The following is a 25688-nucleotide window of genomic DNA, read 5'->3' on the forward strand; positions in this document are numbered from 1 at the left end:
TGTAATTTCAATTTTTATATTTTTTTCAGAGCCGAGGGTTATAAACTTTGAAAAATATTTACAATGGCCTTACCTGAAAATGGTTAAATTTATTACCAACAAGCTCTCCCCGGCAAACTTCGTCCTGCCCTTTTGAGGTTTCCTGACGTTTCTTGCTTGTTTGGTGATTCAGCCTCCTGTGATCAAAATTTGATTTTACGCAACTTTTCCCATACAATCTGCAGATTTTTAGGAATCGGTTCCAGAGTGGCCAAAGTTGTCACTTGTTGGCGTAAGAACCTTCCTTGGACTTATACAAACGAAAAGCACCTCGATCCGACGCTCCGTATTGAACTGATTCGCGTTCAAACAAAACCGTCGATTTTTTTTATATACATAGAAGATGTCGATTTTATGACAAAAAACATTACGAAAAAAAAACCAATTTCAAATTTTAAACAAATTTGCTCTCCGAAGGATATAATGCAAACATCACCCCGAGTTTATGCGCCACCTGGTGGGGTGTAATTTTGACGTTGGATCGCCTATAGCAGGGGTGACCAAAGTATGGCCCGCGGGCCAAACGTGGCCCACGAGGTGATATTTTGTGGCCCGCGGACCCATTTTGAATGATCATGTAAAATAGCCCTTTGACCACTTGTAAAGTGGTTTTATACTTTTTCAAAATTTTAAACTTTTATATGCTAATCTTTTTATTTATTGATAATAAAAAAACTTATGATTTATCAATATTTCGATCCTCACTTTAGGATACAAATCGAGATACAAATAACTTATTCAAAATATTTTATAATTAAAACAATTTCACACGTTTCAATGTGAGTGAAACTAGTAAATATCGTCAAAATTGTCATCAAACATTTTTAGAAATATTTAAAAAAACGTTCATGTTTGACTTAGGTAGAATTCTGTGATAGTTGCAAAAATGTAAACTTTCTTTATTAATTTGCAAGTCATAATGACACTTTTATAAACTGACCCTGAAACATACATTGCACTTCCTTCGGGATTCGAACTAATTACAGTTAGATAACGAATCTGATTGACTACCAACTGATTCAGGCAGACAAAATGTGGAAATCTGAGAATCAAGTTTGTTGCAAATATTTTACAAAGCGTTCGTCGATCAACCCACCCTCCACCATAACCAGGAGCAAAAATGTATTTAAAAAAAACTTCAAAAACAATAAAATTTAAGTGCAATCAGGTGAAATTTATTTAATATGCATGCAAATTGCATTTAGAATCATTTGAGCATGTTTGAGTTTATTAAAAAAAATAAAAATTTCAGTGAATTTTCGATAAAATAAATAAATGTTTTTTCGCTAAAATGTTTTTTTGTTGAAACTTTTTTTTCTTTTTTTTTTTGAAAATAATGATTGCAGTTTAACTATACGGAAGCTTAAAACATTTTCTAACATTTTTTTTTTTCATTGAAATGTTGAAATTCTGGCTCTCAACAATTCTTCATTAGCCACACTTAATTTAAAGATAAAATTACGCCTTTAGATGAATTATTCAACATGTAATGTCACCATTTTCGAAATATAAAACTAAATCCAAAATTTTGTTTTTTTTTTTTGAAAACTTTTGAATGTACTCGATTCAACTAAAAACTTTTTTTAAATACCTGAAACAATAAAATCAACGATACCGATAGAAAACCGTTATTTTGTGGTTTCTATTATTCTGAATTGATTTTTTTAAATAACAAATTAAATCTTTTAAATTAAAATAATGTAATTTATTTTTTTCAATAATTTTTTTTTTGTAAATTTGGCCCGCAAGCTCATTTGAGCTTCAAATTTGGCCGGGCCTTCAAAAACTTTGAGCACCCCTGGCCTATAGAGTTATCTACGTGCGCATGTTTTGCGTGTCCGTACACAAAAAAGATTGAGGATAAATTTTGTACCGACCAGCAAAACAAATGGTGTGCTAGTGTGCGTGAGCTCGGGCACACTATCGCACCATTTGTTTTGCTGACCGGCACAAAATTTAACCTCAATACATGCGCACGTAGATAACTCTATCGAGAAATTAAAAGTGAGAGTGTGTGCAACATGGAGTTAAACTTTCTGTGAAGTAGGACCTTTTCAACAAAAAAACTTCACATTTGTAAAGCAATCAATCCAGAGTCTCGGCCCGAAACTTCAAACATGAACAAAAGCAGCGAACCGAAGATTGGCAATGACGTTTTGGAATTTTGACAGTTTTGAACGCATGAATTACCCCATTATCGGTTTCCCGCATGGGTGATGTGGAAATTGTTGCACATGGCTGAAGTTGGGAATTTTGCAACTTATTTTAATTTATGCTAAATTTCAAAATTTAAACACGAATCTACAGTGAATCGATGTGAAAACTAAAGATACACTAAAGCCACGATGATTTGATGTGCAATCTTGATCAGAATCGCGAAAAAATAGGTTTAAATTGAAAAATAATAATAAAATAAATTTTGGTCTAGAATTTAATGAAACTTTGTCTGTTTTGTAAGACTTAATGTTATTGCACAATGGATATAGACTCGGATATAGATTTTTTTACAAAAAAGTAAATTTTTTGGTTCGTCCACAAACAATCTCATGTTTGTAAACAAACGACGCCATATTGCCAATGTTGTTCGGTAGCTCATATCAGGCCATCGCCGGGGCCCTGAATCAATCCTAAAAAATACTTTCTTACTGGTCATGATAATGCTGACCCGGCTGAGAACCACTGAATTTTCGGATATGCTCGGATCCGTCAGTGACAGCAACATACAATCCACAGCTCCAACACCCCTCGATCTCGTTTTTTTTTCTCCTTCTCACACATACAAACTCGCTACTTTGCTCACTCTCCCTCTCTCGCTCTCTCCACCGGTCGTCTTTGCGTCGGCAGTTGCGCACGCAAACGATTTTTCCTCCCTCCGGCAAAGGCCGCGACGCGCGCTCGTATTTGTGTGTTGACCAGCTGTTCGACGGCAGCAGCCAGCCAGCGTCTTCGTCGGTGTTGGTGCGGCTCGAAAAACCGAAGCTTTGCAAAGCGCGGACTGCCGCCGAAAAGACGAGTCGTGTTCTTCACCGAGTGCGCCACACAGAAAGGTGAACAAATTAGAAGAAAAGAAGAAAATTTTAATTGTCCATTTTGGATGGACGTTTTTTTTTTGCTGTTTGAAGAGAAAGACTTTATTTTTGCAGTAGGCCATTTTTGCATTGCAAAGTTGTTTCAAAAGAATCATACTAGGCCAATGAACTGAAATTTTATTCTAAATTTGCGGAAAAGAAATAAAAAATCGCGGAATTTTTCACGCTTGCTTCGTGGCCGTGAAAAAAAGGCGGACGTGTGCGTGTGTGTGTGTGGGAAGTCGCCCCTAGAGTTTGAAAAGTGAGTATTTTCCCAAAAGTGCCGGAAGAAAAATCCCGAAACCGCCATGGCTGCTGTTTCGTGCAAATAGCACAGCACAAAAGTTGGCTTTGCCTTTTTGGTTTCCTCTTTTGCTCGTACTTTGACGGCCGGTGCCCCAGTGTGCGCGAGTGTGAGTGAGAGTGGCACGACCCCCAAGCAGTTGGGCTGTGAAAGGATCCCGGCGGAAAGAATAGTCGAAACACGGAAAAGGTGAGTCCTCCCTTCGGCAAGAGAAAATTGCTGACAGGAAAATGTAACCCCACCAACACTGCTTTGAATACATCTTTATGTGTATTTGCGACTAAATTACACCACCTCACCAACACATTTACTGGGTGGGCTACGAAAATGCATGTGTGCGTGTTGCGAGGAAAAGTTTTCTTTGAAGTTTGTGTAGTTTTCATGAATGAAATGTCACAGTGACAGTCAGAGCCAGTGTTGCCATCTTCGTCGGTTTATTACGACCTCACAAATCAAGGAGGGTGACACGAGGTCATTTTGAGCAGACAACCACAGAATTTCTGAAAACTCCAATTTTGACAGATTTTCGGGCAAATATAATCAGATTATTTTCTGAAGCAATACAAAATTGGATGGAAAAAAATTGACCGAGATTTGTAATTTTGCATTGTTCTACTTGGATGTAACTTTGTACATGCTTTGCCTATGTCAAAAGAGGCAAATTTGCATCAATAGTTGAACCAAACAAGAAAGTGGGCTAATAATTTCAAAATCTGTATCTTGAAAATGGATCTTCTGATCGATTTGGTGTTTTGCTTTGTTTGACAATAGTTTCTGAAAGATCGGAGAATTTCTCGCATGTTTCGCACCATTTGTTGCTGAGGAATCGACATTAGAATTTTTGACCATACTTCTCTATGGTTTAAAAGTCCCGGTTTTGGTCCCCTGAAACATATAAAACAAATCTCGAAAATCAAAAAAATTTAGAAAATTTTAGTTTTTGTATAAAAAGTGTTAGTTAAAATATCTGATTTTTTCCGTGCACCTATTTTTTTCTAAATAGTCCTCAGCAATACCTACAACTTTGCCGAAGGCACCAAATTGATCAGAAAATTCATTCAAAAGTACCATTTTTGTATACCCCTGACTCAAGGCGGTTTCAAAAACACCCAAAAAACCAAAACTGAAAAAAATGGTTTATTGGACCTTTCCAAAAAAACAAAAAAAAACTCCAGACTTATATGTGTGAAACAATGACACAAAATCCATTTCCGGGATTGGTAGAGAATTGCCCAATTGTCAAATTGTTGTGGACATTTTTAGGAAACTTTCAAAATTTTTCGATAAAAAATATTTTCAAAAGCGTTTAATAAAACGTATAAAAAATAGTAAAACTGCAATTTTTAGTTAGAATCAAACGTAAGTTGCGGTGTACTTCAACATTAAAATTTCTGGAAAGATTTTTTTTCTTTAAAATATTTTTTTTTTCTAAAAATCATAGCATGATGTCAAAATTTTGGGTTTCTGTCCCGAAAAATTCAAAAAAATAAAATAAAAAATTTAATTAAAATGGCCTTTGGATTTTTTTTTCAAAAATATGTGGAATGTAATGACATAAGCATAATCAAAATGATCATGTACGAACGAAGAATTCTAGAGTAAATTTTTAAAACTAACTATGAGTCATGGATTTCCTATGCTGATAGGAATATGACCTAGGATATGAACTCTATAGTACCTGTTGGAGACACCAAATCATTCAAAAGACGTGGTTCCAATATTTTTTTTTTGACAGCTGCAAAAAAAAGGAGACTTGTTTAGGCCCAAGAACAGTCCCACTGGTCTAAAAAACAGGAGTCAAAAAAAAAATTCCAAACAAATCTAAATTTCCATAAAAATAGAAGTCTAATCAACTCCCCCCCCCCCCCCTTGACTTTGGTCAGAGTCGAGGGACATAAACTTCAAAAAATATTTACAACGGCCCAATAAGGGGAACAGCATCTAATTCCAGCGTGCCTCTAATGTTGGCAGGTCAGAACTTTGACAAACAATTAAAGCTAATTAAAAGTGTTTTCAACAGGGACTATCCATAAACCACGTGGACACTTTAGGGGTGGTAAGCGATTGTCCACGCTCCATACAAAAAGATTTTTTTTGTATGGGCAATTGTCCACGAAGGGGGGGGGGTTTAGATTCCCAAAAAAGTGTCCACGTGGTTTATGGATAGTCCCACAGAAATCGAATGATAAATAGCCCAAAAAGAAGTGAGCAAGCTAATTTCTATCAAAAGTTTTGCAAAATTAGTTGTTCAAATAGTGAAAATCAGCAAATTGGATGGAGTTAGGAGCGTGTGCTTAACCTGCCAAACATTCGAGAATTTCTCCTATTTATAGAGTTTTTTCAAAGGTCCTTCAAAAATAGAGAATCTCTTATGTTATAGAACCTTTTAAAGAAATAAATAAAATGTTCTGAATATGTACCGGGACTACTCCAATCCAACTACCCTGAGGAAGATTCAAGAAGATATAAGGTGTAAGAAGTCCGGAATTGCTGAAGAACATTTTGACGCTAACTTTTCAAACAGGCCCATGTTCATATGCTTTGCGCAAGGAATACGGCACTTACGACTCAGCAGGATTGACTGGTTATACTTCGTCTTTGGAAAATCTTCATTGTTTGGCTTGAAACACTCTTTAACGACTGCAGGCATATCATACGTCGATCACCCCTGTAGCAACATTTGAAATGGGCACATAAGCATTTTGACAGCTGGAACTATTTTGCAAATTCCGAGAAAAAAGGTAACCATTTGACAAAACCCGCAGTTTTAAAAGGTACTTCTAATTTTGTGAAAGAGTTACTTAAAGCTTGAGAAATAGCAATAAAGTTCTTACTGTCAAAATGCTTATCCGCCCTTTTCTCGTGTTGCTCTAGACATAGTTAAAGTCCTTCTATAATAAATTAAAATAGGTCCCTAATGGTCCCTAATCACGACGTTCCAGCAGGATTCTAACAAAATTCTTTCAAAGCTGGATATTCTTACAGCTTTCTAGCGGAAATGTTCCCCCGTTCCAGCAAGATTCTGCCAGAACCAGCTCTGCGGGATCGTCAACATCCGCGCAATCGATGACGTTTCAAAAACTCGAATAACCGGCAACACTGTTTCGATTCCGACTGACAGTGACAACAGCTGGGCGGGAAGCAACGATCGCTCGGGTTTCACTAACACAGGCCAAACAACGAATTTCATTCACGCGTGTAACGATCGTTGGATCTCTCTGCTCTTCGCCGATCACTACTACACCCATACCGGCTCCATTTTATTATCCATCTCCTTCGCTCTTTCCCTCTACGTTGAAGAAAGTGAGAAAACAAACATAAAAATATAAGAAACCCAAACAGATGACGTCCCTCCGGCTCGTAAAACTCGATCGCGAACGGGTGTGAATGAAACAAACTCTGGGTTTGTTCTGGGTGGATGACTTTTTTGTTGTTCTTGCGTTATGGAACTACACGTTCAAATAAACTACCTAGAGATCCGAAAAGATAATAAAATTTTCGCGCGAGGTTTTTCGAATCCAATTTTAGTAATGAATGTTCATTTGTATAAAAGTAAAGCTAAAAAATGGTTTATTGAATCTTTTCATAGCAAACAAATTTATAATAATCATAATAAATCAGATGTTGTAAATTTATTTTAAAGTTTTCTTGCAAAACATTTTTATTGTTCGTTCATATATCGTAAATTTTATTTTATAATATTCAATTTTAATTTTCGTAAGAAGCTAAAGTCGCTGTAATCATTATTCTTCAAATGATCAGAATGACAAAAAGTTTGCCGGGTGAAATAATTTCGACATGTGGATATCTAAATAGATTATATATTTCCTATTAGAAGGTTTAACTTGTATATGTTTTACTTGCACAAAGAAATTTCGGTTGATTCTGTTGCTGCCAACAAATTCAAACTATTTAAATTTCAATAGGATCTTATAAGAAAACAACGTGCCACAGTTATTTCATGGTTGTGCGCTATTGTTCATAACAGTTTCTTTCGTAACATTCTTTTGATTTAGCCTCCCCTCAATCGTTCAATTTTCTGACAGCTTCATCAGTCCAAAAACAACAACTGTCACTCGACGTTAGTTTGAAAGATTCTGGCGCATAATGTTGGCAGCGCGGAAAAGTTCTCTCTATCCCTACTCTCTCGGTTTTATTTGGAGAGTGCGCAATACGCATCGCTCTCCCTCTCTGGCATCTCGTTTCCCAAACACGTCATAACGTTGGTGGCTGCCAGTGTTGCTGAATTTGGAAATTTATCGCGAAAAAAATCTATTTCTGGAGTTTTTTTTTTGAAAAGGTCCAATAAACCAAATTTCCAGTTTTTGCTTTTTGGGTGTTTTTGAAACCGCCTTGAGTCAAGGGTATTTAAAAACACCCAAAAAGCAAAAACTGCAAATTTGGTTTATTGGACCTTTTTAAAAAAAAACTCCAGATTTTGTCTATTTAAGAATGTTAATGTCGATGCAAATATTCGCCAAATATTGCATCTAGCTTCGTCATTTTTTTGGCAATTCCGAACAACATTTTTGAATAGGAATTTTATGTGAATCGATGTTCCTCAGCTTAAGTTTGGCGTCCGTGTCAACTCAAAAACCAAAACATGGTCGAAAAGTATTATTTTTCGGAACAAGTGCTAAAAAGTTGACGTTTTCAGCACTTAAATGAGTGCTATCATGATTTTTTCAGCATTCTTAGAAAATTCAAAATATTCTAAAGTTCACGAAAAATATTCCTAACATATACCCATCTTTTCCAGTAAACCGTTTCTAGTCTAGAAATTATTATTTTTTTTTTCAAAATCTGGAAGCTCAGAAAAAATGCGATTCTAAATCTAAATACCGTAAACTGGGGTGACTTTGATAGCCCGGGGTGACATTGATAGAAATTTGATTTGGCCACTAATTTGATACATCCAATGTAACAGTCACATTTTTGCATATATGTTCGATAATAAGCTATCCCTTAATGCTTACATACTTAATATTCTCAAAAATGTTTCGATATTCATTTGACGGTCATTCGAAAAACCTATCAAAGTTACCCCGGGCTATCAAAGTCACCCCAGTTTACGGTATCATCTAACTTCTAAATAAATACAATTCAATATTTCAAAAACTAGATTTTTTTTTAAATCAAATGTTTTTAAGATTCTAAAATTCTACAATTTAGGGATATCAATTTATTAAGTTCTACAAATTCCTAAAATCTCAACTTTTAATATTTTAAAGTTCTGTAATTTGAAATTATTAAAATTCTACAGTTCTGAAATTTTAAAATTCTTGAATTTTTATAAAAATGTGTAAATTCAGAAATTCTACAATTAAAAACTCAATTAATTTATGACCATTTAAAATTAATTTAGTTAAAAAATCTCAAAAACAATATTTTTTTTTTAAATTTTAGTGGTTTAAAATTTTAAAATCCCCTAAATTCAAATGTTTTTAAGATTTTAAAAATCTATATCTCTGGATTTATAAAGGTCTACTAATTCTTAAAATCTTAACTTCTTATAATTTTAAGTTGTGGAAATTAAAAATATTTAAATTTTAAAACTATCGAATTCGGAAATTCTCCAATAAACAAAATTTTGAAATTCATAATCTTGCAATTAATAATTTTCAAAATTCCAAAGCTATTTTATTTTTTTCAGATTCTAAAAATCTGTATAAATTATCTATGTATTCATTGTTTATTTTTTTTTCGAATGTTATTTTTGCATTTTTTTTCCTTCTCCTTCCGTTCTCCTAAGTACCAGTTAACTCTCTCCCCATTTCGAACAAATCAGCTGTGTTGAAAGGTAGTCTATAACTCAGCTCAGCATAACAACTGCACCAATGTAATTGTTGAAGCAACCTAATAAAATGAAATGAAATGAAATAGGTATATTGTTTATTGAAGTTATACACATTTCTAGTATCTCAATTTTTAAGATTCGGAATTTCTGAAATTCAGAAACTTTATTATTAAAAAAATGAAATATTTTTTAAAAAGAAATAAAATATTTTTGGGTTTATTTTTTGAAAATTTCAAAATTCTGGATTTTTAAATTTTAGAATCTCCCATTTTAAGAGATTAAGAATTTTGAGATTCCATAATCTCTAAAATTATAAAATAGTGAATGTCTTAAATGCTAAATACACAAAATTTCCAAAATCTAGAATTCTCAAGTTGTAAAACATCTGAATTTTTGATTTCTTAATTTCTTAAATTCTTAAACTTTAGAAATCTTAAATTCTATAACTCTCATGCTTTGAAATTTTTAAATATATTTCCATATTTCTAAAATTCTGAGCTTCTAAAATTCAATAAGTTCTAATAATCTTAACTTCAACAATCGGACTAACATTCCTCCCTTTCGTTGAACTGCAGGCTTCTTGGGAGGGCGCCGGTATTGACTAATAAAGTAGGGATCTTCAGAGGTTAAACAGTGAACGGATGGTTGGCTCCCACTGAACATTTTTGATTCATTGTTTAACTTCAGCTGATCTGTCAACAACGGAGTAGCAGCTCATTGGCAGTCAACCATGCTCATGCTCATGCTCATGCCCAGTCACGAAATTTTCTAGCAGAGCTGGTTCTGTCAGAATCCTGCTAGAACGGTGGAACATTTCTGCTAGAATTCTCTAAGAATATCCAGCTCTCTAAGAATTCTACTAGAATCCTGCTAGAACGTAGTGACTGGGTGCTCATAATCTTAACTTCTAACATTCTAGGTTTTCTGAATTTTTTTTTTTTTAATCTTATTATCTAAAAATTATAATTTTAATAATCTTCTAATGATTCTAAAGCTAAACAATTATAGACTATTATTTAATTTCTTTTTTGTTAAATTCAAAGTTGATTTGTATATCATTTATTATTTAAATGAAGTGTTTTTAAAACTTTCATTTATTTAATTTTAAATTTATGATTTTTTTTCTTGTTGAAAATTTTTAATCTATGGTTTAATCCTTTTTAAGAAAAAAGAAAATATAATCGGTCTTTTGATTTTATGGCTTTTTAAGGTACAGTCCAGACTCGATTATCCAAAATTCGATTATCCGAAGGTTTATATGGGACGTCGGATAATCGAATCATAATCAAAAAATGTTTCTATTTTTTTAATTTATTTTTTGGTTTTGACATTTGAGTCCTGCGGTCCCATTTTATCATTTTATTCAAACTTGAATATTGAATTACATTTTAAATTAAAATTGCAATATGTCATAACCGCCATTTCAAAACAATTTCATGTCATATCATTTCAAGTCTGATTTTAGCAACTTTGAAACAAAATGGACAACAAGAGAACAGAAACACAAAAAGATTTTTCTTGGGTTCAATGGCCTCAACGGTTCACGCTGAATTTTTTCGTGAAGCCGGATAAAGTATTCTTTTGTTCAGCTTTGATTTTGTTCTCATCTTCGATTCAAATCACTTCCCAGTTGTTCCCCTGATGGCAGAATTCTAAAAAAGCACAAAATGTTGACAGAATTCTTTTGAACAACTCCAGCAGTATACTGTCCAGAATCAGCTCTGCTAGTAGATTTCGTGATTGGGATTGCTGGTACAGTGCTTGATCCGCAGACAGAGCTTTACCCAAATTCAATGATTCTTCGCTGCGGTAAACGCTAGGGGGTGTGCCTGGCCGCTCCTTTTTTTGTTAGGCTGCTATTTAACAAAAGAAACTCAAGGTTCTTCGGATGTCAAGACAACTCTTCGTTACAACCTAGCTGTAGATCTTGAAGTTAGGCTTGACCGGCGGATATCTTGGAAAATTCCAGACCTCCGGGCTCGACAAGACGAAATAGTGGCAACACTGCCGCGGCAGTGCTCTCTCTCTCTCGCTCTCCCGAAACCTCTTGCGCTGACGGACGACTGTCAGACCGGGGACGACCCTCGAGCAGGCTCGCGCCGCGCCGCAGAAGCAAAGTACCGTCCAAAGAAGCAACAGCCGCACATCATACAAGAAGAAACCTTCGTAGGGAGGACTACACAGCTACACAGAGTTTAAAGAGAGGGGTCGTACAAAGAGGAGGTGTAGCGTGTGTGTGCGGAAGAAGTGGTAGCGCGAGCACATTCAATTCGGGCCTTCGTGGCGGACATTTTTTTTCCGCACAATTCGGTACCGCGGTCAAGTTCCTGCTACGGATCTCCGGCTCGGGACTCGAGGTGGACCGCGAATTGATGACGACGACTGCAGCAGCAGCATCAGCAACTCCGGCACTAGTAACAGGGCGATAATTGGAATCGCGCCTCGTCCGGACGATGAAAATCGATAACAACGTCGTGAGTATTTGAACTTGACTCTCTTTGGATGGATGTCTCTATAGTCTGGTCCCTAGTCTGTAGTCGCGAGGTCGCGAGCCTCGTTGGCACTTCCTGGTTCTCGCCAGAAGGAGTACAGTTGCTACGGGGATTCCGCTTCTTGCCCGAAGTTCACACTTCTTCAACCCCCTTTCGCAAGGCGTCATTCCCCGGTAGGTACTGCATCCCAGATGCACTCCTCAACGTCGTCGTCGTCCTCACCACCGTAATTTAGACTCTTTCCCCTTCGAATTTTTAATTTCTCCTTTTTGGTGCGGCAATTCTTGTGCGTCGCAGTTTTCTGTATTATGTACCTTCCTCCTCTCTTCAAAGGCTTCCCTTTTTTTCGACTCGGCCAGGCTTTGCTGGTTGCTGTGTTGCTGCAGCCGGTCCCCGAGACTCGAGAGCTGGTAATAATCCCCCTCACAGACATCGCCGAGTCGAGTCGAGCCGTTTTTGCGTGCATATGCATGTAGAGCAAAACTGGCGACGTATCGATTGTTCTACCCGGAATCCGGTCCAACTTGACAGAGCTGTCAGTTGTGCGCCAATCAAGTTGTTGTTGTCGCCAATTGCTCCAACTGTGGCCGACAGTTGGAGAAAGAGAGCGAGAGTTTGCCAGTTTGGTGTAGTGTAGTCCGTTGGTGGGTGTTTCATTACGGACGACGCAGTTCTGCTGGTGACCGCGCCGCGTGCCACCCTATTTTTATCCCTCCGGTGTGCGGTTGTGGCGAGTGTGGCCGAAGAAGAGGAGACGCACGTACCGCGCAGATCTGCGGGGTCTGCGTTTTCCCGGTCAGGAAAATGATGGGTGTTGTTGTTGCAGGCGCCGGAGTGTCAAAAAGGTAGAATAAAAATTGAATAAAAAAATACATTTTCTTCTTTTCAAGTCGGATTTCAGCAATTTTATAACACGTTTCAAGATAAATGTAAAATAATTTTTCAGAAGTAAGTAAAAATGCTTGTAAACGCCCAAGGTTACGTCCGTTTGTAAAGTTCCCTCAGAAATATTAGACAATTTAAAATCTTTTCACTTATTGATCAGAAAAGATTGAAGATCTGGCAACCATGCCAATAGATATGGACATTTATGTGGCATTTAGCATTTTTTTAATTTCGTCGTGAAATTTCGTCCATCGATTCCATATGTCCCAAAAAGGCATTTTGCATCACTGGTTTCTCCATACAAACTTTGGAGTGTATCAAAAAAGTGCTATGAAAACGTCCGAAAAAATTAATCGGGAACTCAGATAATCGAATCCTGAACAATAAAAAAAGAGTTGGAAAATTCCAAAAAAAGGGTCCACGTGATTTATAGATGGTCTCAATAGTTGATTGCCTATTAAATCACAAATTGGATTTTTTTTTTCAATTTTACATTACCGCCATTTTGGCCGCCATCTTGGACTTGAAAATTCTAAATCACTTTAGCTTAGTTGGGGATCATATTCAAACTCAACAATCAAAAACAAGACAGCTAAAAAACATGTTTTTCGTCATTCGATTATCAGAAGATGATCCGAAGTAATTTTTTTTCCAAGGCCTTCGAATAATCGAGCCTGGACTGTAAAAAGATATTACACGGAAAAAAATCATTTTTTTTAAATATATTTTAGTGGATCCAAAGTGCCCACATTCGAGCTATACATGGCGGACGTTTGAATTTCAATCAAGTCTTAAACCAAATTAGAGGTAGACAAAACCGCTCTTTTTTAGGAGCCGCTCATTTTCGTTCGCTCATTAAAAAGAACCGCTCTTTTGTACGGCTCTTTCGCCCTTTTTCAAAATGTTGACGAAAATGTTTTTTTTTAAAGAATTTTGTGATTTTAAAAGTTATTTCACACTGGGAGTCAGATTTGCGATTCCTTTCCGTAGGGTCGTAGAATTTTCGCGTCCGCCGTCGGTGTGTTTTTCGTTTTTTGGCGTGCGTGTGTGCGTGTGAAGGTGCGGCTGGCTTTGGCTGTCTCGATGACAGTTGAGCCAGTCAGATTTGCGATTCCTTTCCGTAGGGTCGTAAAATTTTTCGCGTCCGCCGTCGGTGTGTTTTTCGTTTCTTTGGCGTGCGTGTGTGCGTGTGAAGGTGCGGCTGGCTTTGGCTGTCTCGATGACAGTTGAGCCAGTCAGATTTGCGATTCCTTTCCGTAAGGTCGTAGAATTTTCGCGTCCGCCGTCGGTGTGTTTTTCGTTTTTTTTTGGCGTGCGTGTGTGCGTGTGAAGGTGCGGCTGGCTTTGGCTGTCTCGATGACAGTTGAGCCAGTCAGATTTGCGATTCCTTTCCGTAGGGTCGTAAAATTTTTCGCGTCCGCCGTCGGTGTGTTTTTCGTTTTTTTCGCGTGCGTGTGTGCGTGTGAAGGTGCGGCTGGCTTTGGCTGTCCCGATGACAGCTAGCCAGTTTGATTTGACCCTATCAACACCCTATCATACCATTTCAGCTCGATACACATCGAAACTCGTCGTTCGCACCGTTAATCAGTACCTCACTAAACATCAATCATTTAAAACTCGTAAAATCATCTCAAGTTAAAAGTTACATTGTTTAATCCTTCATTCTTTAATTACAAATGATTTTTGTTCTATCTTTCCACAGCCGGCTGTCTAAGACTAGACCATTTCATTTAAAATTTAACAACCGATAAACGGGAAATGTCTCATCCGCAGCATCCGATTGTTTGCCTTGAGAATAATATATAATACCTTTCACCAAACACTATGATTTTGGGTCGCATCATCATCTTCTATGATGAATCCTGACCAAACACCCTATCCTACTAACAAGTTTTCAGGTTCCTGGCGCTCGTGGGGTGTAAGCACAGAGTAAATCAGCTGCCCTAGTAGCAACCTGCGCTAACTAACATTCCCGTCCCTTAAAATCGAGGTCTACAAACTGACATGGCGGGCGCCGTTGGTGGCCAATGACTGTTACCTATTCGCAACTGATCTAGCTTTAGCAATCATGGTGTTTTATCTTTTCAGCGCATTCATACATGCTGTTGATAAGGGAAACACCACTAGATCGTCGAAGCCTATAATCAGTAGTGCTGAAAGGATATTACGGTTCTGTTCAGCAACGGAGGGGCAACCATGGGTGATCTCTCATGCTCATGCTCATGCTCATGCTTAAAAGTTATTTCACACTGGACTTTTACAAATTATTTGATAAAAAAAATTAAAACTGAAAACGAAAAGATGTCCTTGAAAACCATAAGTCTTGGCAGTCTATATGTCAAGATTTCTACTCGACATCGACATTCGAGTATTTGAATGGCATCCAAACTTAAATCTAGGATGTTGGAAAAATTGCTATTAATTTTAAAATTGCGCCAATTTCTGCAAGAATTGAACTAGTGCTGATATTTTATTTTGAGAAAACATTCTGTGAACTCTTTTCTACATTCTGATTTAATCGATAAAGTCTATAAACGCTAAAGTTGATTTGGACCAAAATCTCTAAACTATTCAGAAGATTTAAGATTATATAATGCAATTTGAAATGCTCAAATTTGTTTTACGGTAATACTTTAATTTATAATCAGTTGTCATGTGAAAAATATTTTCATGTTGTTTAAAAAAATCTTTTTTTTTGGTTTTTTTTATAGGCATTGAAATATTTGAAATTGCATTTTCAATTCTCAAAAACAAAATTAATACTACATTTTTTGGAAATTCAATAAATTATATTTATAACAAAAATTATGCCATCTTGGGCCGGTTCTTTCAAAAGACCGAAGTTTAAAAAAGAACCGCGGTTCTTTTTTCATGAGCCACGGTTCTTTCGCTCTTTTCAGTGAATCAACTCTTTTAACGGCTCGCTCTTTTTTTGCCCACCTCTAAACCAAATAAAAAAGTAATTTTTGAAAGGTTTTCAAAAAACCTTACTTAATTCACCTTCAGGTGGTTGGTGCCTTCTTCGCATTCATAAAGTAAATACACTACACAGCATCAAAAAAGTGTATAAATAACACTTATTATTATCAAAATATCTGAGATCCGGCCTCAAAAAAAGTGTATTAAAAGCACTAAAGTGCTTATAACTTTTGGTAGTGTAGTCAGATCTACAATCTTTTGGGCTCGTTGGAAAGGTCTTTTGATAACCTATCCAACGATGGGTAGCATGGTAGATCCGGACAACTTTTTCATCAACATATTTGAGATCCGGCCTCAAAAAAGCGTATAAATCGCACTTTAAGTGCTCATAACTTTTGATGGAGTTGTCAGGTCTTCAATCTTTTGAATGCGTTGAAAAGGTCTTTTAAATACCTTTCTAACAGTATATAGCATGACGGAGTTTCTTACAAAAAAATTTTAGAAAAAAAATGTCTCATTTCTTTTTTCAAATTTGGAAAAATTCTCTGCAATTTACATTTTTTTATCTGTTTCAATTGACGTTTGTTTCTTGAATATGGCATTAAAATAAAAGAAAAATAAATATTTCTGAGTGCAACCCAATAGCCCCTTATTTTTTAATCGACGATATCTTGGAAAATATTGATCCGATTTAAAAAAAATTAAGTCATATAAAACTTGGCTTATTTCTTTACATAAAAAATACTTCTGAATTATCAACTCGGATCGTTTTGCACCCTTCGACAAAGTTGTAGGGAATTAAATTTCCTACAAGAATCTCACACTTGGACAATTTTGGGCGAGACCTGCGCCACCTAGCAGAAAATTACTGAAACGATGTTTGTTCCCATACATTTTCGTGATTTTCCCCATATAGGGGAAAGTGGGGCAAGTGTAACAAGCTAAGGAAATGCTCGCTATAACCCATTAAAAACGTGAAAAATTTGTCGGATTTTTTTATAATCATCATATTCCAGGTCTTGACTAAGACTTTGATAGAACAGGTTTTTAAAAAATCCACTTTTTGACTGTAAAAAACTGATTTTAAATTTTTTGATTTTCCGTGCGTTCTATTCAACTAGTGGGGCAAGACGAACAACCCGTTGGGGCAAGAAGAACAATGCATGAAACAACATGCTAATTTGCTAACAATTGAACTGTTATCACTTAGATACATCAGATTACAATGTATTTGAAACGTTTCTTTCATTTTGCCTTCCTCACTGAGGTAAGGCTATAATCCTGCTCTAAAAATGAACTTCGTATAAAAACGTCGTAGACCCACCTTCATGTATACATATCGACTCAGAATCGAAAACTGAACAAATGTCTGTGTGTATGTGTGTGTGTATGTGTGTGTGTATGTGTGTGTGTATGTGTGTGTGTATGTATGTATGTGACCAACAAACTAGCTCATGTTTCTCGGCACTGGCTGAACCGATTTGACCCGAACTTGTTGCATTCGACTTGGTTTAGGGTCCCATAGATCGAGTTTTATACAGATTGAAGTTTCGATAAGTAGTTCAAAAGTTATGTATAAAAATGTGTTTTCACATATATTTGGATCTCACTTAACTGTATGTAAACTATGTCCGGGTCCATCATCCGACCCATCGTTGGTTAGGTTATCAAAAGACCTTTCCAACGAGTCCAAAACATTGAAGATCTGGCAACCCTGTCTCGAGATATGGCCACTTAAGTGATATTGATGTACTTTTTTGAAGCCGGATCTCACTTAAATGTATGTAAACTATGTCCGGATCCACCATCCAACCTATTGTTGGTTAACTTATCAAAAGAACTTTCCAATGAGTCCAAAACATTGAAGATCTGGCAACCCTGTCTCGAGATATGGCCACTTAAATGATATTGATGTACTTTTTTGAAGCCGGATCTCACTTAAATGTATGTAAACTATGTCCGGCTCCACTATCCGACCCAACGTTGGTTAGGTTATCAAAATACCTTTCCAACGAGTCTAAAACATTGAAGATCTGGCAACCCTGTCTCAAGATATGGCCACTTAAGTGATATTGATGTACTTTTTTGAAGCCGGATCTCACTTAAATGTATGTAAACTATGTCCGGGTCCATCATCCGACCCATCGTTGGTTAGATTATCAAAAGACCTTTCCAACGAGTCTAAAATATTGAAGATCTGGCAACCCTGTCTCGAGATATGGCCACTTAAGTGATATTGTTGTACTTTTTTGAAGCCGGATCTCACTTAAATGTATGTAAACTATGTCCGGTTCCATCATCCGACCCATTGTTGGTTAGGTTTTCAAAAGACCTTTCCAACGAGTGCAAAACATCGAAGATCTGGCAACCCTGTCTCGAGACATGGCCACTTAAATGATATCGATGTACTTTTTGGAAGTCGGATCTAAAAAATAGATGAAACTTGTGTACAGCCATTGTTGTGAGGAAGGCTCCAACCACATAGGTGGATTAAGTTAGTTTTTAGATTAAAAAATAATATTTTACTAAAAATTTATCGTTTTTACAAAAAAAATATTACTTAGATGATAAATAGTAAATTTTCATAATATCACTATATTTTGTTTGAAATTTTTTTGTTAACAATTATTTATCAGTTTTTAAGTATTTCTTTCCCAATAAAATATGTTGTTGCAGCAATTCGTATTTTTTCCATACTAAAAATCTATATGGTACACTTGCCCCAACTGAACAAGATTTTTTTAAAGCTCTCAACAAAAATAACCAAAAGTTAAATCATACTTTGTAATAGGTGCAAGTTATTGGTAGGGACACTACTGATCTAGAAAAAAATGCATTTTGAAAAAAATTGCCATAAAACGAATCCTATGCCTTATTTTGTACTTTCCAAATATTATAAGAAAACAAAGGTTTTGAAAAAAACTTCATTAAATCTAATGCTCCGTGGCGTTTACATCGTTTTGGCGGTTATGTGGTAGTAGACTCAGCTAATTGCATTGCTAGCAACAATTCCTCATACTGGAAATAATCAAAATTGTAAAAATTACGGCCGTACGAGCGATTCTTCTCCTGCCCCATATGGTCGTCTTGCCCCACCTTCCCCTAAACTTCAACGATGAAAAGCGACCCCTTAGCCTTAACCGATTTGGCTCAAAATTGGCACAGATACTTATTTTTGCATTAGGAATCGAGTCAGAGGATATCTCTGATGTCGATTTTTTTTATTGTCACCCTAGTGGTACCCTGCAGTGGCCGCTTGGAGATACTTCCGAAACATGTAATAACCACTGTCATCTGACATATCAAACTTCATGAAATTGAAAAATATGACAGTATGTGGTTATGTTCTCGGACCCGTTCTGGCCACTCCGGAACCGGTTACCGGTGACCGCTTAGGGACACTTTTGAAATATGTAAGAAACCCTATCATCCGACATATCAAACTGCATGAAGTTGAAAGACAAAATTGTAACCTCCATTTTTTTTCAAACAATGACTTATAATACGATTTTTCATCAATTTTATTAAATTTTGACGGGAAATACAGATGGATCGTTGAAGTGTATGTTCGATTGAGCTGATGCGGTATTACGGTCTTGGTCAGCAACGGAGAGAAAACCATTAGTGGTCTCGCATGCTCATGCTCAAGAAACCTTGCTAAATTTGAATATTTCTTTGGAACTTGATGTTTCTCTGAAACAGCTAAACCGAACTTGTAAAAATTGACTTTTTGAAGGGAAAATTTCCTTGAAGTCTCCTTTTTTATAGTTCTACAATGTTATTCGAAGTAACCGCTCGAATAAGCGGTGAGGTTCCCTTTGCAATTTGCGCACTTTACGCTCGACTGTCTTGTAGCAATTCCTGTAAATGCGATCTTGCTAAACCACCCTAAACCGTCTAAACAGCAAAAAGAGAAGGGTACATCACATTTCCGCGTAAACACGTCCATTAGGAAAAAGGGTTTTAGTTTCAGTGATTTTTGTGCGATAATCAATCGCACAAATTGACGATTTCCGGCGCGTTAGGAACAACTCGTTCAATCCTTTTTACCACTCTGGCAGCGCGGTTCGCGTCGGCGACGACCATCGATTCGCTCTCTCTCTCTACTCCGCTCTCCGCCTGGTATTGGTTTGTCCGCACGACTACAACTCCAAGCCGCCCAGCACCAGCCTAGACACGAGAACAACCGGGCCGTAATTAGCGCGCGTGTTAGACTCCAAAGAAGAGATTCCTGAATGTTGCTGAAATCATCCCACCACCAACTCCATCATCATTACCCGGAGAAGTCGAAGGAAGTGTTGCCGTGGATGAGTCGGCAGTGTTTCGGGAAAAGGTAGGAATCCTTTCGGTGCCGTTTGTAATGGGGCTTCCCACTTTCCAGAGGACAAAAAATGGCCGCGCCAGATCCACGCGTCGAAAACAAGCAAAAAAAGGGCAGCGTCTGGCGAAAATATGCTGCAAATTCGTCGCCGCCGCCGCCGCCGTCCAGATGTGCGCGCGATGGTGTCGACCCCCTGCCAAGACACTGCTGTACGGAAATCGTGTGTACGAAAATCCTTGAAGCTGATGCACACAAAAGAAGGCCGTAATTACCAGCAGCAGATGGGTTCAGGAGCAGTATTGTGCAAGGAAGGGCAAACAACATGGATGCAAATAATGTGGAACAACACATCCAAACCCTGGAAGAGGAAGAAGATTCGGGTGTGTACCCGTAACGAAGCGAGACGAAGGTCCGAGATTAGGAAGTTTGCTCGAACGACGAAAATCGCCCATTTTGATGTGCGTCCGCACCGTAATGTGTGTAGTTATTCCTAAAGCGCGTATGACCTCCAGGTCCCGGTTCAGGTATCCTTGCTGTGGGCCACCACAACACACGGATCGAACACGGGAACGGCGCTTTCACGCCACGATACAACACACGGCAGCAGAGTGGTGTTGAGTTGGTGTGAGTGCACGTGAGGGTCGTCGTCGAAATTCGAGCGCGCACTCGTCGCGGCCAAAGAACCCCTCCGTCTGGTCTGGTTCTGTCAGAGCTCATACATTTACACCGCCGCCATGAAGAGAGCAGTACGGCGTGTGCGTGTTGTTGTGTGAATGAAGAGAAGAGGGTGAGGAAAGTCCCGCCGCATATCGGAGTGATGGCCAAAAACAACAACAGAGAGGCGGTTCTCTGGAATTTTGGTGATTGATTTTTGTTTGTTTGTTTAAAGATTTGAAAGTCTCCAAGAAATGTTAAAGGGTGTTCATAAAAGTGCTCTAGAAAAAAATGATTCGTAAATGGATCTGTGGAAGTGGTGTCCAGTGCTGGAACCCTCGAACTTAATTAAAGATACTTTTGATGAAATCACAGGGCAAGACAGTGAGCAAGAGAGCAACTCTCGATTTGCCCTCTCTCATCGAAACAGAAGGAATCTGAAGTTGCTCTTTTGCTCACTGTCTTTCTTAGATTAGGTTTCGTCAAAAGTGTTTACAATGAGGACAACACTTAGTTTCATTTATGAATCAATTTTTCTATACCACTTTTGCACCACCCTTCTTGCTCAACAACTTCTCCTAAGTATTTAAAAGTTTCGAAAAGTTTTGATGCAAAACATTTATTCCTCGATTTGGTGTATTTGGCAAAGTTGTAGGTTAGAATAAAAACTTATCAGAAAAATTCTGTACACAGAAACATAATTCCGAATTTTCTTTTGGGATTTTTATCACTAGAAGTAAAATTTTCAAGATATTTTTTTTTTTCAAAGATTTTTGATATGTTGTTGGGGACAAAAAACGCTTCTTTAAAAGTTGAGGATTTCTGGAAAAAATAAATTTATGGAAAAATCAGGAATACCGTAAATTTGCGAAAAAAAAAAATTTGAATACAAAATCGAATTGGCAATTAAAATTGACTTAATTCATTTTTTTTTAATAAAATGCACCGTTTTCTAGTTTACAGAATCTTAAAAATGATTTTTTTGGTAAATTTTTATTTTTGTTTGCAATTAAAAAAAAATATTTCAATAGAAATATCGAAAAACTGGGAAATATTCAACATTTTTCTTTTTTTGACCTTGTTAATCGGACTGCGGGTTGCTGAGATACAGCCTCTTAAAGTTTAATTTTTATTTAAAAAAATGAGTTTTTCTAAGTGTCATCTATCTAGGGGGCTATCCTTTAATTAGTGGACAAAAAGTAAAATAGTAAATCTTTCCCAGTTCCTGAGGGGAACACCCTTGAAGAGTATCGGGGCCGGCATTTACAAAGCGGATTCAGTGGCAGTTTCATTCTCAAATTAATGTTAACATGTTAAGATTAATGTTAACATTCCTTAGGTCGCCTCCCTAAGATGTCGTGATAAGGTCCAGTTTGTGACGATACACTACCTTCCCTTTACTAAGCAATCGATTCCAGAAGGGAAAAGATCACCAGTTGTGTTGGTCCGAGCCGGGATTTGAACCCCAATCTACCGCTTACGAGGCGGAAGCGTTACCACTGGGCTAAGTGGCTCGGTCAGCCACGTTTCTAGAAATTCCAGGACCCCCTTTTCCTCCATGTGGACAATTGTTTCCCCCCTTAAAGTGTCCATATGGATCAATGGATCATGGTCTTAGCCCTTATTTTTCGAAAAGCGATGTCTCGGAACTGATATTTCGATTTTCAATGCAGAAAAATTCATTTTTGGAAATGCTCTGCAAAAAAAAGCTCTCGATAAAAAATCATTTTCTAATGCACATAAACTTGAAATCTGTCTTGAATTCTTAAACTTTTCATAGTCTTGAATTCTTAAACTTTTAATTTCTGAATTTCTTAATGTTTTAAATTCTTAATTTATTCTTAAATTCTTAAATTTCATAAATTCATATTCTCAAATTCTTAAATTTTTAAATTCTTAAATTTTTAAATTCTTAAATTAAATTCTTAAGTACTTATTTAAATTCCTAAATTCCTAAATTCTTAAATTCTTAAATTCTTACATTCTTACATTCTTACATTCTTACATTCTTACATTCTTCAATTCTTCAATTCATCAATTCTTTAATTCTTCAATTCTTAAATTTTAAAACTTTTAGACTTTTAAACTTTTAAATTTTTCAACTTTTAAACTTTTAAACTTTTAAACTTTTAAACTTTTAAACTTTTAAACTTTTAAACTTTTAAACTTTTAAACTTTTAAACTTTTAAACTTTTAAACTTTTAAACTTTTAAACTTTTAAACTTTTAAACTTTTAAACTTTTAAACTTTTAAACTTTTAAACTTTTAAACTTTTAAACTTTTAAACTTTTAAACTTTTAAACTTTTAAACTTTTAAACTTTTAAACTTTTAAACTTTTAAACTTTTAAACTTTTAAACTTTTAAACTTTTAAACTTTTAAACTTTTAAACTTTTAAACTTTTAAACTTTTAAACTTTTAAACTTTTAAACTTTTAAACTTTTAAACTTTTAAACTTTTAAACTTTTAAACTTTTAAACTTTTAAACTTTTAAACTTTTAAACTTTTATACTTTTAAACTTTTAAACTTTTAAACTCTTAAACTTTCAAACTTTCAAACTTTTAAACTTTTAAATTTTTAAACTTTTAAACTTTTAAACTTTTAATTTTTTAAACTTTTAAACTTTTAAACTTTTAAACTTTTAAACTTTTAAACTTTTAAACTTTTAAACTTTTAAACTTTTAAACTTTTAAACTTTTAAACTTTTAAACTTTTAAACTTTTAAACTTTTAAACTTTTAAACTTTTAAACTTTTAAACTTTTAAACTTTTAAACTTTTAAACTTTTAAACTTTTAAACTTTTAAACTTTTAAACTTTTAAACTTTTAAACTTTTAAACTTTTAAACTTTTAAGTTTTTAAACTTTTAAACTTTTTAACTTTTTAACTTTTTAACTTTTTAACTTTTTAACTTTTTAACTTTTTAACTTTTTAACTTTTTAACTTTTTAACTTTTTAACTTTTTAACTTTTTAACTTTTTAACTTTTTAACTTTTTAACTTTTTAACTTTTTAACTTTTTAACTTTTTAACTCTTTAACTTTTTAACTTTTTAACTTTTTAACTTTTCAACTTTTCAACTTTTCAACTTTTTAACATTTTTTAATTTTTTAGATTTTGAATTTTTTAATTTTTTATTTTTTTTTATTTTTTCAATTTTAAAATTTTTAATTTTAAATTTTTTTAATTTTGTAATATTTTTACTTTTTAATTTTTTAATTTTTTTTATTTTTTTAATTTTTTTATTTTTAAAATTTTTAGATTTTTTATTTTTTTAATTTTTCAATTTTTAAATTTGTATCTATATAGATAAAAAATTTCGACGGTTTGGTTCGAATCAGTTCAATACGGAACGACGGATCGAGGTGCTCTTTGTTGCGTTGGGTTTGTATAAGCCCAAGGAAGGTTCTTAAGCTATCTAATTGACACTTGGGCCACTCTGGAACCGATTCTGGAGCATCGGCAAATTGTATGGAGAAAGTTACGTAAATCATATTTTGATCACAGGAGGCTGATTAAGAAACAGATTTCCAAAAAAAAGTGTCCACGTGGTTTATGGATGATCCAAATTTTTCAATACTTCAATTCTTCAATTCTGATACTGACGAAAATTTTATTTTTGCGAGAAAAAAAGTTTGTGCGGTGCTGTACATTGTAATTTCATAAATGTTCAAAATATTTTTAAACGAGTCCAAACATGTTAAATATGATTATCAACGCAGAAAAAGGCATTTAAGATTGTTCTCAGTTGATTACACTTCTATTTCCATTGAAATGACCGATCAAATTTAACTAATTTGGGATCGCTGAACCCGAATATGACCATGAAAATCGGTCACAGTGACCCAGGAGCGTGTAATCCAAGATGGCGTCCAATATGGCGAATAGAGAATCATCAAGTATTTTTAAACAACATGTAACAGGCTTGTGCCCGATCAAATTTAACTAATTTGGGGTCGCTGAACTCGAATATGACCATGAAAATCGGTAACGGCGACCCAGGAGCGTGTAATCCAAGATGGCGTCCAATATGGCGAAGAGAGAATCTTCAAGTATTTATAAACAACATGTAACAGGCTTGTGACCGATCAAATTTAACTAATTTGGGGTCGCTGAACCCGAATATGGCCATGAAAATCGGTCACAAGCCTGTTGCATGTTGTTTAAAAATACTTGAAGATTCTCTCTTCGCCATATTGGACGCCATCTTGGATAACACGCTCCTGGGTCGCCGTGACCGATTTTCATGGTCATATTCGGGTTCAGCGACCCCAAATTAGTTAAATTTGACACGTCGACAATCTTCATACTGTGATATTGTTGACTTCTCTATATAGCCGCCATATTGGTCGCCATCTTGAATATCTCGCTTCCCTTAAGGAATCCGGCTTCGTGACCGCGATATTCGGATTCAGCAGGGTCGATTTAGCCTAGATCCATCAAAACCTGGCTTAATGGCTACGGCTCCCGCCTCATAAGCGGAAGGTTCCGGGTTCGATTCCCGACCGGTCTCCTTGATATTATTCGACTATAATTGAACTTTGAATATGAACAAAAAACGCATGGAATCAGGTGGGATTCGAACTCACACCTTTGGATTGGTAGTCAGATGCTCTTGCCACTAGGCCACCGAGGGGTTGACAACCCTTGAGTGAATTAATCCGTAGTAGTGAGGTCATTTACTTTATACAACAATCCCTTCCCCAACGATTCCCCTACACACACTACACACCATATTCTATAAATAACTCGAAGTGGTTGGTACGGTATGTCCTCACTTCTTCTTCTTCCCCTGATGATTCCATGAAATGTGGGTTCCGTTCATAGAATCTGTCTCTTGCGGTTAATGCAACGCAGTAGGCCGGGCCGCTTTAGTGAGTGTAATACATTTCGGGGGTTCTCGAAAGTACTGCAATCATTAATAATGACAAGAAAGAACTTGAGGCGTAATCTAACCATAAGTTCTTCCCGGATGCTTTCTTCGGACTGGCTGCGCTTGTGTTCGATTAGATTAGATTAGATTAGATCCATCAAAACCTGGCCTGTTACACGATTTGCCGTTAGACATGCTATTTTTGGGTTTTTAGCCTTGACTATTAGTTCAGTTCATTTCATCCTAGCAAAATAAATTTGTTTATGACACATTCTCCGGCAATGTACACCTTAGGATGAAATTTTGAAAAGCGTGTTTGAGCTATTTGGATATTTTTC

At 36.0% G+C, this 25688-nt stretch overlaps 1 protein-coding gene across 3 annotated transcripts in view; it reads left to right on the top strand.

Moving 5' to 3' along the window:
- Positions 1–3007: 3007 nt before the first annotated feature.
- LOC6039406 (transcription factor E2f1) overlaps positions 3008–25688 on the top strand; it is a 43873-nt gene continuing 21192 nt past the window's right edge. Inside the window, exon 1 of one of the 3 annotated variants that reach the window (XM_038259486.1) lies at positions 3008–3600. The gene's annotated coding sequence lies outside the window, so the exon portion shown is untranslated. Of the gene's footprint in view, positions 3601–11303; positions 11683–19671; positions 19838–25688 lie in introns of those variants that run through there. The other 2 variants (XM_038259487.1, XM_038259489.1) reach the window with 2 other exon arrangements.

Source organism: Culex quinquefasciatus, chromosome 3 (genome assembly GCF_015732765.1).
Source record: "Culex quinquefasciatus strain JHB chromosome 3, VPISU_Cqui_1.0_pri_paternal, whole genome shotgun sequence".
NCBI lineage: Eukaryota > Metazoa > Arthropoda > Insecta > Diptera > Culicidae > Culex > Culex quinquefasciatus.